This window comes from Apium graveolens, chromosome 10, assembly GCF_009905375.1.
Source record: "Apium graveolens cultivar Ventura chromosome 10, ASM990537v1, whole genome shotgun sequence".
NCBI classification, from domain to species: domain Eukaryota; kingdom Viridiplantae; phylum Streptophyta; class Magnoliopsida; order Apiales; family Apiaceae; genus Apium; species Apium graveolens.
Genome location: NC_133656.1, coordinates 175,825,883 through 175,844,693, shown reverse-complemented (window position 1 = coordinate 175,844,693; position 18,811 = coordinate 175,825,883).

Sequence of the window (18,811 nt, the reverse complement as noted above, 5' to 3'; positions counted from 1 at the left end):
ATCATATATCTTTTCTTCCAAGTATTCCATTCTTCACAGAATTCCTTCTTCATGCATATCTCTTCTTATGTTTATCTCGATCTTCTTTCCTTTAATCAGCTATTGTCCTTATCTGACCGTCCTTCAGCACTTAAGTTCTGATATCCAACTTCTGATGATTATCTCCTGATAATATAAGTACTGATATCCTTAAGTTCTGACTTCCAGTATAAGTACTGATTCCCAGTTAAGTACTGATTTGTCCTGTTAAGTAAGATCTGAAAACTAAACATAAATCATATTAGCCATGACATTATCAAATATATCTAACAATTTCTCCACCTCACTCTCCAATCAAAGGTACAGACTATGTTGAAGAACAAGAGAAAAGTTCTGAAATAGATATTTATAACTTGAATATACCTACTGTTCTCTATCTGGAAGCTCCAACTACAGCACAGCTAACTCCACCTAGTTCTCCAATACTAAATGATGAAATTCCTTCTACACCAATTCTGGATTTGGAACTTGAAGATCAGAATTTAGATGAAGCTGCTCCAGAATCTCCTTTAGTTACACACACTCTGGTGTTACCAGAAGATGATGAGATTCTATAAAATTCTAGAGACAGTGCTCCAGCAAGTGCTCCAGTCAATGCTCCAATTCTTGGGAAGGAGGTACTGCTTAAATTTAATGAAGAAGATGCTCATGTTCCTTTGGAGGACACTCACAGAGGAGTTGAATGGACAAAGGAGTGGAATAAACCTGACTTCATTCCCAGCTCATATGTTCTGTCAGATCATGTTTCAAAAGCTGATGAGTTGCTGATAAATTCTGATTTTAAAACACAACTTGAAGTCACTGCTCTCAGTACCAAAACACTTCAAGGTCTATACTCCAAGACTCATGAAAAGGTTGATAAACTTCAGGAAATAACTGATAAGCTAGACCTGATGTACAAACTAGACAAGACAAGGTTTATCCGACCAATTCAGGAAAAAGTGAAAGCTATTGAGCAAGTTTAAATCAAGCAGCATGCCCAACTGGATGAGGTCTTACAGAATCAAGCCTCTCAACAAACACAGCTCAATAAAATCCAATCTTCAGTAGAACTCTTTCTTTCTCTACTCCTGACAGATGATGCCAAAAAGGGGGAGAATGTAGTTAAGTCCAAATGCTCACCAATCAAGACACTGAAGAAAAAGGATGATCATGGTGATGACCAAGGAAACTCTGATAAGAGTAGAGGTCACAGTCAAGGAGAGCAATTAGGCAGGATTATGTCTCAACAGACAAGTTCTCATCAGAGATTGTCTGGTTCTACTCAAAGGAGGAATAAGGAAGGAAAGAAGCCTACAAACTAGGATGTTCCCTTATTGATCACAAATTCTGATGATCAAGTTCTGACAACTACTTTTGATGTAATGATTCAAGTTGGAAGCCAAGATTCACAGAAGTTTTTGCAGACTCTGAAATTCAAGGGAAAGAAAGCAACATTCTTTTACAAGGATCCCAAAATTCAAACTATTGATGAAGAACTAGCCAAGAGACTATTCCTTAAAGATAATCCAGGAGTGGATTTAGAGGAATTAAGAGAAAAAGAAGCTAAATTTGCTGCTGAAAAGAGCAAACCAAAGTCAAAAGCTTATGATGCTAAAAAGCCACCAAGGCCAAAAGAAAGGGGGATTGTGATAAAAGAAAGATCTGCCATAGAGATTCCTAGATCAAGTACTAGATCTCAAACTACTACTGATCCCAAAGACAAGGGAAAAGGAAAAGTTGGGGAGACAGTCAAGAAGCAGAAAATGAAGATTCCTCAAATTCTGATGGATCCTGTATGCAAGATGGTTCAAGTCTTGGATGATACTGCTGCTGAAGATGAAACTGTTGAATATCTAAAAAGAAGAAAGATGACAGAAGAATCTAAGACAACCTCTGACAGAGCTCAAGTTGTTCAGAGTGAAGAAATTTCAGAACAACAAACTATAGAAGAATCTGTAAATCCTGAACAAGTCATCAAGACATCAACCTCTGACAGAGCTCGAGTTGATTTGGGCAAGATGACAATTGCTGATAAAAAGAAGCTGCTATGGAACAAAGCTACTCCAGTAGAACCTAAGACCAATCTAATATTGAATTAACTTGCAACATTTGGGTTAAAATCCAAGCAAGCTAGAGACAAGTCTGGATTAGGTTCTGACAAAGAAAAGATACATACAGGAGTAGAAGTTACTCTCAGAGATCCTTTCATTTTGACAGACAAACCATATGAAGAAATCAAATAAAAGCACCTTGACAAAGTGCTGTCTGCTCAAATTGTCATGGATACTCATGATGAATCAGAAGTTAAAGAAAAATTGATCCTATTTCTCAATGATGGCAGAACTTACAGATTAGCAGATACTGATGTGCTAAAGAAGTCTTTTAAAGAGCTTCAATATATTCACTACCTTCAGGAAGTAAAATCTGATGTTACAAGAAAGTGGTCAGATTACATTTTGAAGGCTATAAGAGATCTTCTCAGAATTTCTGGGTTAAAAGCTTCTGAATACATTCCAAAAATCACTGAGGATGATGGAAGAGAAATTCCTATGAGGAAGAATTCTGCTAAGGTAGAAGTAATTCTGAAAGGAAGATGCTTATGCTACAATGAAGACTCTTCACATCCCAGAGTTATCAGACTTAGAGATGGACTTGAAAGAACATCAATTCCTGCACTCAGAGCAGCCATCTATCAGATTGGTGATAATGAAGATGAAAAACTGATGCAAGTCAAAGCACAGTTAGTTGAAGTTCTGAGAAATGCTGAGGACAAGCTGGTAACAGACTTTACAAGGAATCACTTTGGATTCAGATTGATCCAGTGATATTGGTAAAGCTACATGTACTGTAAGTTGTATTTAGCTGTTTAAAATAATATCTCATTGTATTTGTACTTAAATGTTTTTGACATCATCAAATCTATTAACTTGTATATTTTTCATAATTTACAAGTTGGGGGAGATTGTTAGATATATTTGTGATGTCATGTCTAATCTGATTTGTTTAGTTTCAGAACTTATTATCAGAACTTAACTGGAAATCAGAACTTACTGAAGACAAAACTTATATCAGAACTTAAGGCGTCATAATTTATATCAGGACTTAAGTGCGGGTACACTTCAGATAAGGAATGCAGCTGATTTACAGGAGAGGATCTGGATTAAACAAATGAAGATATGCATGGAGAGTTGTACAGCTATAGGACTGCAGTAGATAATCTCTGATTGATATATTCTAGGAAACAGAATCATTATAATATCAATTCGTAGTTATCTTGTAACTGTGTACTATATAAACACAGATTAGGGTTTACACTATAAGTGTTATCATTCACGAGAATATTACTCATTATAACCCTAGTAGCTCTTAGTGATATCATACATCACTGAGAGAGTAGATTAACATACTGTAAGAGAGTTTGATATATTGAATAAACTTGTTTTCTGTTACATACTTGTGTTCATAATCGAATTGATTATAGATACTATATTCAACCCCCTTCTATAGTATCATTGAAGCCTAACATGAACTATAATAAAAAAAATTACTCATAATTATTGCATATTTTGTGTCACGCTTTGTTAGGCCGACACATGTTATAATATACATAACATAACAAAATGACGTACATTTTTCTTTATAATACCAGTTTATATCACGTCTTCATAAGTCGATAATAATCGTACTAATTATAAGGTTTTGTTAGGCCAGCGCCTGTTGTAATAAAAAAAGATTAATTAGATAAATTCTAATAAAAAATAATATTATAATTTAGATAAGAATTAGTTTGAGCCGCTCACCCGTCAAACACAATACTATTAAAAATTTATTATGATTTGGATAAAAATTAGTTTGAGTCGCCCTCCCGTCAAACAAAATACTAATGAAAAACTTATTAAAATTTAGATAAGATTTAGTTTGATTCGTCCTCCCGTCAAACACTTTATTAATAAAAATATGTATTATAATTCAGATACTTCTCCTGTCAAATACAATACCAACAAAAAATTATTATGATTTAGACAAAAACATATTTAAATATTAAAAAATAAACAGATACAGACCTCTACAAGTAAAAAATATTGTATTGGATATCTTTATATACATTCAAGAGTCAACGTCCTGCAAAATTAAATAAAAAAATAGGGTTACGATAAATAATTTTAATGATGTGTACATCGAGGGTCTATCGGCCCCTTTTAACTTACATGATCATGGGTCTTTCGTGACTCTTTGCATGTGGAGAATTGTTTAAATATCAGACATATTTGAAGAATTTTCATTTATATATAGCTGTTGAAATTTATTTTTCTTTTTTATTTGAATATGTTAGTAGCAACTTATTTTTCTTTTCTATTTGAATAAATTAAAATAAGTTTTAATTATTATAAGTATTCCTCATTTCGAATATGTAACGACTGCCAAAACTCAAGTAATATTCTAATTTTTATTTATATAATTTAAACCGCCTTGAAAATTTATAAATTTCGTCTTAGAGAAAATTTAGCTTTCGTGCTCGGATAAAAAAAAGATAAATAAAAATAAAATTTGCGATGCTAGAATTATTTCTTGGAAAATTTCATTAGTCGTTTAAAAATTTTATTGCGTGTGCGGAGATCCCTAATTTTATCGATAATATTTATTAGTCGTTAATTTTATAAATTTGTTTTTTGGTAAAATTTGAGCAGCTAATTCATGTGAGTTGTATAATCATAAGATGATTATGTAATCTGTATATATACTGATATATACATGATTTATGTTTGTTCTAATTATGAGAATACGGATTCTGAATTGGCTACTGCAGATTTGCTGAAATCTGGTTCTGATGTCCGATTTACGCAAACGAATACCCTATTCCATAGGTAAACGAGCGTCTGAATAAAACTGATAGCTTTAGCTATCAACGACTCGTCTGTAAGGCGTTTGACGTCGTTTACTTCCCGTAAACAGTGATTCTTGTTTTTCTGATTTGATTCTGATTTTTCTGATTTTTGTCATATTTTTCTTTTTATGATTAGATCATGGATAATATGATATGTTAAGATCAGATTATGTGTTTTAACATGCTTTTATGTGTTGTATGAGCATGCTGGATGGTTATGGCCTTTCGACCTTAGTGTAATGGTTTTGGTTTTGGTTTTAAATACGACTTGCATGTCGTCAATCTTTGTAATCATAAATCTCGAATGTAACTCGAGTTATTCTTGTAAGTTCATTAGATTAGTTTTACTTTCAATCATGTAATGTAATTGAAGACTCAAGAAGGCTATCCAATGGAGGTGATACAAAGAAGAAGGCGCGGCATACAAGAAGTCTAAACAAAGAAGAAGACTTATGTAATAAGTAGTTATATTTATTTCCATCACCATATTAGATTGACCTTGATCTTTATCATGGGATTGATAAAAATCACATAGGATGGGGCCATAACCAAACACATTTACTTTTGTGCACTTTATATTTACTTGTTTATTTAATTTTATATATGAGATATATGCCTATGTTTACCATGCGATGATAGATTTAGGTGAACTTAAATCAATATAAGGCGTGCTCTAGAAAATCTAGAATATGAATTGTTTTTTGCCTTAACAATAAATATTATGAATACGATCATGAGATTCTTGTGTTTATGAAACACGTAATTGAATATGAATTTTCAATATTGAGAGAAAGGATGATTTTGTCAACAACAGATTTCTATCTGTAAGAAAGGGTTATTAAGTGACGCATCTTGATAATGCTCTACCCGATCTGGGAATCATCTGATTATCGATTATTGATTTGAAATATTTAATTTAAAAGAAAGAATCTCTTTATAATATGATTATGATTGTAACGTAATATAATCCCTCTAAAATTAAATAATATCATGTAGTAATTGGCCAATGACACAACGGGCTTGTGTCGGTCATAGCCTTCCAACATGGTAGAAAGTGGTTCTTATTTTTAAATCATTGTCGTTTCGTGCTACAGCCGAGGGCTTTGATTTCGAAATAAGAAATACTTGTCTATTACATAGAGATGTGTACATTGAATTAGAATCTAAAGGTCGGTACGTGCTACAGCCATGGGCCGTTGGAGACTGATTCAATTGTACGAAATGTTGGGTTAGACTTGACTTAAAATATTGAGTTTGTCATGCCACAGCCGTGACTCAATTATTCAAGAGGCTAAACTTATATTAGGGAATAACATAAGATGTAATTGACAAGAGTTGTCTGCCTATTGAACATCACATGAAGTTTCGTGCCACAGCCGAGGTTGTGTGATGGAATGTAGGATCCCTATTCCCACTAGCATTATGAATGCTTAATTTTCACTTAGGGGTTGAAAAAATTAGATAAACTAGTGGGAGACACTTATGAATAAAGACCCGATTCATATAGTGTTTTGAAATGAAATTGAATATTTGCTAAGTGTTGTTATGTGTTTATCATTTACAGATTTACTATATTCGTCATGTCTTCTGCACTATCACTCCGGAGTATACTAGATGCTCACAAGTTGACTGGTCCTAATTTAGCTGTTTGTTTTCACTGTAACAAGTTGGGGCACTGAAAGAGGAACTGCAAGGTTTACCTTGCAGAATTGAAGAAGAAGAAGGGTAGTAAGACTACCGCTTCTGATTCAGGCATGTTCATGATCGAAGTTAATATGTCGCTAGGTCAAATTTCTACTTGGGTATTAGATACCGCATGTGGTTCTCATATTTGCAATTCGTTGCAAGGACTAAAGGGAAGTAGGAATCTTGAAAAAGATGAGGTGATTCTACGTATGGACAATGGAGCAAGGGTCGTGGCCATATCTGTAGGATCATTTAGTTTACATATGCCTAGGGGCAAGACTATTATTTTGAATAATTTTTATTACGTTCCCTCTATTGTGAGGAATATTGTTTCTATTCCTATGTTGGATGTGGATGGTTTTTCATTTATTATTAAGAATATTGAATGTTCTATCCTTAGAGATAATGTTCTTTTTGGACGTGGCATTTTAAATAATGGTCTGTATGTATGTGACGTAGAGCATGATTTACTTCAGATTGAACAAACTAATAAAAGAAAACGAGATGATGAAAATCTGAACTATTTATGGCACTGTAGGCTAGGTCATATTAGTAAAAATAGACTGCGGACATTGCATAAGGAAGGGTTACTTGACCCCTTTGATTTTGAATCATATCCTACATGCGAGTCTTGTCTATTGGGTAAAATGACCAAATCTCCATTTAGTGGACATGGAGAGAGGGCTGCAGATTTGTAGGATTGGTACACACAGATGTATGTGGACCAATGTCTACACAAGCCATGGGTGGATTTTCGTACTCCATTACTTTCATAGATGATAGATCTATATTCGGATATGTGTATTTGATGAAACACAAGTCTGAAGCCTTTGAAAAGTTCAAAGAATATAAACATGAAGTGGAGAAACAAACCAAACACAGTATTATAACTCTTCGATCAGATCGAGGTGGTGAATACTTGAATGGAGAGTTTCTAGATTATCTCAAAGAAAATGGTATAGTCTCCCAGTGGACTCCTCCATATACTCCACAGTTAAATGGGGTATCTGAAAGGAGAAATCGAACTTTGTTAGATATGGTTCGGTCCATGATGAGCTATGGGAATCTTCCAGTATTCTTATGGGGTTATGCATTGGAAACCTCAGCATATATACTGAATAAGGTGCCTTCCAAATCTGTTCCTCAAACACCATATGAGATATGGAAAGAAAGGAAACCGAGTCTTAAACACGTTAAGATTTGGGGATCTCCAGCTTATGTCAAGAAAGTTGACCCAGATAAGCTGGAATCTCGATCCGTAAAATGTAATTTTGTGGGATATCCTAAAGAGACTTTGGGGTATTACTTTTACATCGATCATCGGGTGTTTGTCTCTAGATATGCTACCTTCTTGGAAAAGGAGTTTATCCTTGAAGGAAATAGTGGGAGCAAAATTGAACTTGATGAAGTTCAAGAAGCACAAACTACTACGGATCAAGTGGAAACACCTGTTCAGACTGAACAACCTTCTGTGGAACAGCCCATTCGTAGGACAGGGAGAGTGTCTCGCCAACCTGAGAGGTATTATGGCCTTGTCATTGAGAATGACAATGAGTTGTCAATCATTGATGATGACGACCCTGAGACCTATAATGAGGCTATGAGTAGTGTTGACTCAGAGAAATGGCATAGTGCCATGAAATCCGAAATGGAATCTATGTATATCAACCAAGTATGGACTCTGGTTGAAGCGCCTGAAGGTGTTAAGCCTATTGGGTGCAAGTGGGTATACAAAAGAAAGATTGGAGCAGATGGCCAGGTGGAGACCTATAAGGCCAGGCTCGTGGAAAAAGGTTCAAACAAAGGCAAGGGATTGACTTTGATGAAACTTTTTCGCCTGTAGCCCTATTAAAATCAATTCAGATTTTGCTTGTGATTGCTGCTTACTACGACTATGAGATCTGGAAAATGGACGTGAAAATGGCCTTCCTCAATGGGGAACTTGAGGAGGAAGTGTATATGACACAGCCAGAGGGTTTTCTTTCCAAGGGAAATGAACACCTAGTGTGTAAGCTGCTGTGAACCATATATGGTTTAAGGCAAGCTTCTCATAGATGGAACATCCGTTTTGATGAGACAATCAAAGAGTTTGGTTTTATCAAAAACATAGATGAACCATGTGTCTACAAGAAGGTTAGTGGGAGCGTGGTAACATTTCTTTTATTATATGTGGATGACATACTTCTTATAGGAAATGATATACCGATGCTACAATCAGTCAAAGTATGGCTATCAAAGAACTTCATCGGTATGAAGATCTATAGAGATAGATCTAGAAGAATGATAGGTCTTACCCAGGGTACATACATCCAGAAAGTGCTTAAAAGGTTTAGCATGGAAAACTCCAAAAGAGGTCTCATACCGATGAGCCATGGAGTGTCCCTTTCTGAAAAAATGTCTCCTAAGACACCTGAGGAAAGAGAGCGTATGAGTAAGATTCCTTATGCTTCAGCAATAGGATCTATCATGTACGCGATGTTGTGTACAAGGCCTGATGTTGCTTATTCAATAAGTGTGACGAGCAGATTTCAGTCCAATCCAGGTGAAGACCACTGGAAAGCAGTGAAAAACATCCTTAAGTACTTGCGAAGGACTCAGGACATTTTTCTTGTTTTTGGTGGTGAATCTGAGTTGAAAATAGAGGAGATGTCAACATCGAGAGAGTTAACACACATAACAACGTAGTAGACCCACTCACAAAGCCACTTTCTCAGAGTCACTTTGATCGTCATAAAGACAAGATGGGTATTAGATACCAGAGTGATTGGTTGTAGTACAAGTGGGAGATTGAAAGAGATATGTCCTAAGTCCAATCATGTATGAGGATTTAGGAATAACTTTTATGTAATCTATTTTGATTTTATTGATATTAATAAAAGGCTTGTTTTGTTTTTATTGCGGGCTCTATTTATTTAAATGTTTAAATAAGCTATACCACAGTTTAGAGTAAAGCTTTTTATGGATTGTGATGAGATCATAATAATGAGACCTAAAAGATGATAACTCTAAACTTAAATAGTTCCTGGTCGTGGGATTACTAATTGGTACTTAATAATCCGCAAAGATCGGTACATACTATGCTTGCTTCATTATGAAGGATGTCTGTTCTCATAGACATTTATGTGGTGACACTATAGCTAGTATGTAGGTGCTTATTATAGAATAAGTTCACTGAATATGACTCACACAGCTGAACAACTGATGGAGTTCACTCACATGTCAGCAGTTGTTCACATAGTGATAGTTGTACAAGTATCTTTAGACTTGAGGTCATCATAGTCATCTTGTGTACACTGAACTATGCTTTGGTTTAGTTCTTAGTCTCAAGGGACAATTATAAGGGCTCTACTGGGTATAGGAATTTGTACACGAAGATAGTGTATGATCAATAAAGGATCTACCCCTTCCAGTGTAGGAAGAGAATGTTCAATGCTGATCCACTTATGTTAGTTCAGGAATCTCTTGCCAGAGTGAATGAAATTAGAAAGGAGTTTCTAATTTACATTAAATAGAACTAAGCATAGTGAATGGGAAAGCAAGTGATTAAATAAGATAGGCTTGACACAAGTTCCATGCCTTGTATTTAATCGTGACATTGCAGGGTAGAAGGAATTAATTGTACGGTAACTACTCACTGAATAGGTTCTTGGTATTCTAAGCAGTGAATTCATATTATCCGGATAGTCGTGATATGCTGAGAAGTATCTCTCACGATGTAGAATAAATATGTTTAATTAATTAATCATATTTAATGAATTAGAGAATTTATATAATAATGATGAAATAGTTTTATTATTATTTATTTCTACTACCGACTTAATATTGAACCTACAGAGTCACACCATAAAAGAGAATGATTTAATGGTGGAGAAATTAATTAATAATGGCTGATAATTATTTATTTATGAAATAAATAATTAATTGGCAAATTTAATAATTGATTAAATGAGATTTAATTGATTATAAATTAATTAAGAAAAAGTTCTTAATATTATTAATTAAGAATTTAATTTTTGGAAATTAAATCAAGTGAGAGAATTATTTCTAAAGTGTTTAGAAAAAGGATTAATAATTAAAAGGTGTTTTAATTATTAGTGAGAATAATAAAGGGTTAATAATAATATTTTATGGGAAAATTTTCAGCTAAAAATTTTGCCTATAAATATACTATTATAGACCCTTTTTTTGCCTCAACCAAAAAGATTTACAAAACCCTAATTCTCTCCATCTCCTCCTCCTTCATTACATCATTTTCTTGGTGGATACCGGTGGAGTGCTTCACACTTGAGGAGCAGCTGCTAAGGATCTCCGTTCATCGTTTTTGGATCGCCATTAAAGACCTCCATCTTTCCATTAACGTAAAGCTTCTTAAGGTAAATATACTGAACTACGAATTAAATATTATTTTTTGCATGGATCCTGCGGAGGGTTTCGGTTTTTTTTAAGATTTAAATTTACGTTTTCGCTGCGTTTTTGTACTAAAAACCCTTCATTTTCATCATTAAGAAAAATAATAAATAAAATAAAATACTTGGCTTATAATAGAAGCTTGTTAGATATTTTTAAATAGATATTTTGCAAGGAAGGATCTAGAGTGGGGATATTTTCAATTTAAAAATAATAAGCTAGTAGATATTTTCCTAAGGAAGAATCTAGAGGTGAGATATTTTTATTTTAAAAATATTAAATGAGTAGATATTTTTAAGGAAGAGTCTAGATGAAGATATTTTTATAAGAAAATAATTAAATAATGGCCCATTAAGAGTTACCAAGTTTACCTTGGTGTACGCTACGTCTGGTGAAAGTGAAATATCAACGGAGACAGGGAGAATTTAGGAGATTGTGCTTAGAAGAAAGTGTAATTAACTCAATTGTATCACGTTAAGGTAACTATTGTGGCGCCCTCCAAACCCGGGTCAGAAGTTTGGGGTCCACACACACACACCTTATTTATAACCTGTTTATAACAATAATAAAGATAATAATAATATACAGTGACCCTACTTACCAACTATCACGGATCGCAACAGGTTAAAGTATGCACACAAGCCAAACACACACTTATATTACAAACCGTCCAAATCCCAACTATATAAACTCAGAACTGAGTATTAAGCATTATTACAAACTTTTACAAACTTAAATTATTCCAAAAGATGCCTACTGGCTTAACTCGATCAACTTGAACCCCTAGCTCTCGCGCTGGACTGGGGATCCTCACTACCAATTGCTTCCTTCTTAACTGGAAAAGAACATAAACAACATTGTACAAATGAGCTAACTAGCTCAACAAGTCTCAATGACAAGACTGAGAGTAATGATCATCAAGTGAAAAGGGTTATGATATCAAGTGAACAATGAATTATGATTTAGAATTGGATATTATATTTTCATTTTAAAAACCAAGGTTAGGCTGCTGATCAGTCACGCACTAACCTCGAGCAAAGCACAAAGCACTGCTCTAACTACTGGATCCAAGGCACACATTGGCCTAGCTTGACTATTAATCTGGTCTGACCACGAATCTGGTCCACAATTTTATAAAAACAATCCAATTCTAACATAATAACAGAATAAACAATGTAAAGCAATAAACAGAATCATAAACAACATTGGATGTTCGATAATGAGATGGTTTTAATCTTTACAAAGGATCAATATGGAAATTTCAAAGGTTGACTATTAGGTAATGAAAGAATTGGATAACAAAGGAATCAATGTTTCAGGGTTACAAGGATTTGGTCTTTCAAGCATAAGGTACGATGGTTTGAATATATAAGTAATTTGATTCAGTGTTTGGTATTTAGTTTGTATGTATTTGTGGAGTAGTATCGTATATTTGTGGTTCGTATTTGGGTATACAACAGTCAATGGTTTAGAAAGAATAAGGTTTACGGCTCAAGATCAATAACTGGAATCAAGATTTTGGGTTCAGTGCTTCAAAGCACTTGTAATATAAAACAGGACTATCAATTATCTATAATATATCTCGAGAAAGTTCAGAACACTTGCCTGGTACTAGCTTGTTATACTGCACTAACTTCCAATCACAACCGTCTACTCCTCGACTATCTGTTTCCCTTTCCTACGCCTTGCCTCTTCTACTCACATATCATAAGCATCTATCAATACTCAACTTATACGATTCTATTCGAAATATACTTTTATCTACCCTTCGTTTTACCCAAATTCGATTAACGGATTGAATGTTACGCTATAAACAAGTAAACACCGAACATATAGACCGACAGTCAACCAACAAGTCATATATAGCACATAACACATCAAATAATCAATGATATATCATTTATAAAGAAGTCTCGGGTCATAAACAGGCTTTCGGGTATTTAAAATGATTTTTAAAACATTTTTCAGAATTAAAACGGGTCGTTGGATCAATTTCAGAGTAATAAACAGGTTCAGTTGGCCAAATCTGGCTTCAAAACAATTTTATAATAAGTATCGAGCCTTGAAAACAATTTAAAATAATATTTTAAAGCTCGAAACTATTTTTCGGAATTTTTAAATCATTTTTAAATAATTAAATCTAATTAAATAATTAATTAAAATTAATTAATAATTAATTAAATCAATTAATCAATTAATTTTTGAATTAATTGACCAATTAATCAATTAAATATTAACTGAAATTAATTAACTAATTATTTCAGATTTATTTTTGAATTAAAAATAATTTTTGGAATTAAAATAATAATTTTTGGAATTTTCAGAAATTAAAAACGGATTTTTATAATTAGAATAAATAGAAAATATGATTTTTAAACATTTTTAAAACAGGAATCCTATTTTTGCAAACTCTGGAAACTTCAGGGACCAAACTGCATCGTCCCCAAAAGTCCAGGTACTAAACTGTAATTTTACGGGGGGTCGCTGGAAAACACCCTGTTTCGCCGGAGAAATCGATCCAGGGATGCTCAGGCCACCACCACCTCCAGATCACATCTACACAATACCAGGAATACAACCATGCCATCAAATCACTCAACCCATCCCTGAGTTGGCCGGAATTTGGACGAGAAGTTCGCCGGTTTCCGGCGAACTCGACGTAAACTTCAAAACACAACTCCCTTCGATTCAGACATCCTCTGTTAATGAGCTATATAGCAATCGATTGCAAATTTTATAAGGAACACAACCCACTATAATACAACATCTAATAACCCCTAGATCAAAAATCCCTAAATTTCAATTAAGAACATTCATACGGGTTATAAACCCTAATTTCAAAATTCGAAAATCAAACTCAATTTTGAACATGTTATTGAACTCCAAATCAATCATATAATATATCAAAATCATCAGGGAAACAAGCTCTACAACATGCAATCATCAAATCATTCAAACAATCATCTGAACAAAAATTCATATTTTTAATCAAATTAATTCAAAAATAAATAAAAATATAGAAAATAAACCTTGATTTCTGCAATTCTGCAACTTGAAGAAACTGATAGAACACTCCGAGACCTTCGATTTGGTTACTCGAGCTTTCCAAATAGAAATCACTAACACCTTGATTTGTTGGTTTGATTCTCAGAAAGATTATATGAATATATAGATTTTCTCTGGAAATTTATATAATTACTGTCTGCAAATGATTTTCGGTACGAAATAAAATACGGTAAAGGCTATTTATAATTACGGAAAATTAGTATCCCGTTGGATCATTCTAGATACAAAATGGTACGTTTATTTATAAAAACTGATCCAAATGGTACCGGTTTTCGGGATAATTATCCAAACCAGTACAATTTGCACTGCGGTCTTGGTCTCAGTGCCTGGTTACACGTATTACGAGGTGATAATTGTGATAGTTTAATAAAAAGATCCCGTTTATCGAAAATACGAGTTTTATTGATTTACCGAAATGAATAATGTATCGAAAATGTTATGCCGGGACCCGCGCAGGACAAACCGTACGCTGGATCGAAAAAGTCAAAACATGGAAAATGCTCGGAATATTGCAATTATGTTAGAAAGGAGTTCTCGGAAGAGTTTCGGGTTATAAAAACGTAAAAACGGATGACGTCGGTTGGTTCCCGATTGTAGAAAATAGTTTTTAAATACTCGGAATTTTTTTTATAAAATCCATATATTTCCTATAAAATTATAAATCAACATAAAAATAAATAGAAAGATATGACAATTATCTATATTTTATTTTGGACATATGAAAATTAAAATACTTAATTAATATTATTTTCAAACATCCAAACACATTTAACACTTAACAAATAATTCACAGAATAAATACCGAACATACATAATAATTATTTATTAGCAAAAATAATTACACGATATATCCCAGATATTACATCCTTCCCCCCTTAATAGGATCCTGTCCTCAGAATCTCCTAAGAAAACAAATGAAGGTACTTTTCTCTCATATCACTTTCTAATTCCCAGGTTGACTCTTCAACCTTTGGGTTTTTCCACATTACTATTACTAACTTTACTACTTTATTTCTCAGTACTTTCTCTCTTTCCTCGAAAATTTCTATCGGACTCTCTACATATGACAAATCTTCCTGAAGCTCTATTGACTCATATTGTATTACATGCCTGGAGTCTGGATTATACTTCTTAAGCATCGATACATGAAAAATATTGTGAATGTGCTCCATGTGCGGAGGTAACGCCAACTCGTAAGCTACTTTGCCAAAGCGCTTTAGAATCTCAAAAGGTCCGATATATCTTGGGCTCAGCTTTCCTTTCTTTCCAAATCTCGTTAATCCCTTCCACGGTGATACTTTTAGTAATACCAAATTCCCTTCTTTGAATTCCATGTCTTTCCTTTATTGATCTGCATATTTCCTTTGACGGTCTTGTGCTGCTATCAATCTCTTCTGGATAACTTCAACAACTTCCTTTGTCTACTGCACTAATTCAGGTCCAAGTATTTTGCGTTCTCCTACCTTGTCCCAATACATTGGAGATCTACATTTGCGTCCATAGAGAGCTTCATAGGGTGGCATCCCAATATTGGCGTGATAACTGTTGTTGTAAGCAAATTCTATGAGGGGTAAATGCTCGTCCCAACTTCCTTTGAAATCAATAGCACAAACACGTAACATGTCTTCGATTATCTGAATCATTCTTTCACTCTGGCCGTCCGTTTGTGGATGGTAAGCCGTACTCATATTCAGTCTCATTCCCAAACATTCTTGAAAACTCTTCCAAAATCTTGAATTAAATCTTGGATCTCGATCGGATACGATAGATACAGAGACTCCATGACGAACTACGATTTCTTTCAAGTACATATGGACTAACTTGTCGAGTGAAAATCTTTCATTTATAGGCAGAAAATGAGCTGACTTGGTAAGTATATCCACTATAACCCAGATGGCATCATGATTAGCTTTTGTCCTTGGTAATCCAACTATGAAATCCATGGCAATATGCTCCCACTTCCACTCTGGAATCTCCAATGGCTGTAGTAATCCACTTGGTCTCTGATGCTCTGCTTTAACTCTCTGACATGTATAACATCTACTAACCCATTCCGCAATTTCCCTCTTCATATCTGGCCACCAATAATTTTCCTTTAAATCTCTGTACATTTTGGTACTCTCTGGATGGATTGAATACCTTGAACTATGAGCTTCCTGTTAAATTTCATTTTTCAACTCCGTTACTAGTGGAATCCAAATTCTAGAAGAAAACCTAAGAATACCTTGATCGTCCTTTTACGTGCACAATTCTTCACCTACCAAACGATTTATGTCCTGATCCATTACTTCTTCTTGACACTTCTTTATCTTCTCTAACAACTCCGGCTGGAAAGTCATACTATACACTTTTACTTCATCAGGCTTGCAAACTCTAATCTCCAAATCCAGTTTCTGAAATTCCTTATATATTTCTTCGGGTACTGATAACACATTTAACTTTTCCTTCCAACTCAACGCGTCTGCTACGACGTTTGCTTTACCGGGATGATAATTAATCGTGCAGTCGTAATCCTTGATCAATTCTAACCATCTCCTATGTCTCATATTAAGCTCCTTTTGTGTGAATATGTACTTCAAGCTTTTATGATCTATGTAAATCTTGCACTTTTCTCCATATAGATAATGTCTCCAAATTTTTAAAGCGAAAAATATGGTTGCTAGCTCCAAATCCTGAGTGGGATATTTCTGTTCATGTGGTTTCAGTTGCCTTGACGCATACACAATCACCTTATTGTGCTGCATCAGAACACATCTGAGTCCTTTATGAGAAGCATCGCTATAAATTACGAAATTTCCTTGATCGTCGGGAAGTGACAAAACAGGTGCCGTGATTAATCTTTGCTTCAATTCCTAAAAACTTTCTTCGCATTTATCGTACCATATAAACTTTTCATTTTTCTGTGTAAGCTTTGTCAATGGTGTTGCAATCCTTGAGAAATTTTGAACGAATCGACGATAATATCCTGCTAATCCCAAGAAACTTCTTACCTCTGTTGGTGTTCTCGGTCTTTTCCAATTTGTAATTGCTTCAATCTTCACTAGGTCCACTTTGATTCCTTCATTACTGACTATGTGTCCTAAGAACTGAACTTCCTGTAGCCAAAACTCACACTTCGAGAATTTAGCATATAACTTCTTTTTCCTTAATATCTCCAAAGTTGTTCTTAAATGTTATGCATGATCCTCTTCCGTCTTTGAATATATCAAAATATCGTCTATAAACACAATAACGAACTTATCCAAGTATTCCTTGAAAATTCTATTCGTTAGGTCCATAAACGCTGTCGGGGCATTTGTTAATCCAAAAGACATTACTAAAAACTCATAATGTCCATACCTCGTCCTGAAACCAGTCTTTAGTATATCTTCTGGCTTAATCTTTAGTTGATGGTATCCCGATCTTAAGTCGATCTTGGAGAAGTACTTGGCTCCTTTCAATTGGTCAAACAAATCATCAATTCTGGGTAACGAATACTTGTTCTTGATTGTAAGCTTGTTGAGCTCCCGATAGTCGAAGGGCAGTCTCATGCTTCCATCCTTCTTCTTGACAAATAATACCGGTGCACCCCACGGGGATACACTATGTCTGATTACTCCTTTCTCTAGCAACTCTTGCAATTGCTTTGCTAGTTCCTTCATCTCAACGGGCGCCATTCTATACGGGGCCTTGGATACTGGTTCTGTTCCAGATGCTAAGTCAATCGCAAATTCAATTTCTCTATCTGGAGGAAGTCCTGGTAACTCATCGGGAAACACGTCTGGAAATTCATTAACTACTGGGATATTTTCAAGTTTTGCTGGCTCCTGGCTTCTATCAATCACATATGCAACGAAATGCTCGCATCCTTATCGTAGTAACTTCTTGGCTTGAATCATTCTTAAGAACTTATTTGCTTGCTTCTGGCCCTTGAACGTTACTATCTTTTCATCTGGCGTCTTCACCATTACCTTCTTATTTCGACAATCTATCTGGGCATCGTGCTTAGATAACCAATCCATTCCTAAGATAATGTCAAATTCTCCTAACTTAAATGGTATCAAATCTACACAAAACTTACTACCAGAATTCTCAATCTCACAATTCCCACAAACTTGATTAACAGATACACGTTCTTGATTTTCTAATTCCACAGTCATTATTTTATTTAGATACTCAACTGAACAATTTAACATACTGACAAAATCTTGTGAAACAAATGATCGAGTTGCTCCCGAATCTATTAACACTTTAGCACATAAAGAATTCACATTAAGCGGACCTGCTACAACATCAGTATCCTGGATAGTGTCCTTCACAGACATATCAAAAACTCTAGCCCTTGGAGTCTCATTCACTGCTGAGGTAGATCCCATAATTCTTAATGCATTACTAACTGGGGCTGGTGTCTTGCAATCCCTGGCTATATGTCCTGGCTTCCCACATTTAAAGCACGTAAATCCAATTGCGGGAACCTTCACTGCTGGATTCCAGAGAGGCTGATCCTTGTTTGTTGGCTCTCTTGCTGGCTGATTTCGGCACTCCCTCGAATAGTGCCCTTTCTGATTGCACTTGAAACAAACCACATTCAACTTATTATAAACTCCTCCATGTTTCTTCCGACATATCTGGCAATCTGGAAAAGTTAGTCTCAACTGATTCGGCTGATTCACATTAACTGGACGGTTGCCCTGGCCTCCGTCGCCTGCATTTTGTCTCTTGAAATTAAAATTTCTCCCTGGCTGAAACTTGCCTTTCTTAAAAATT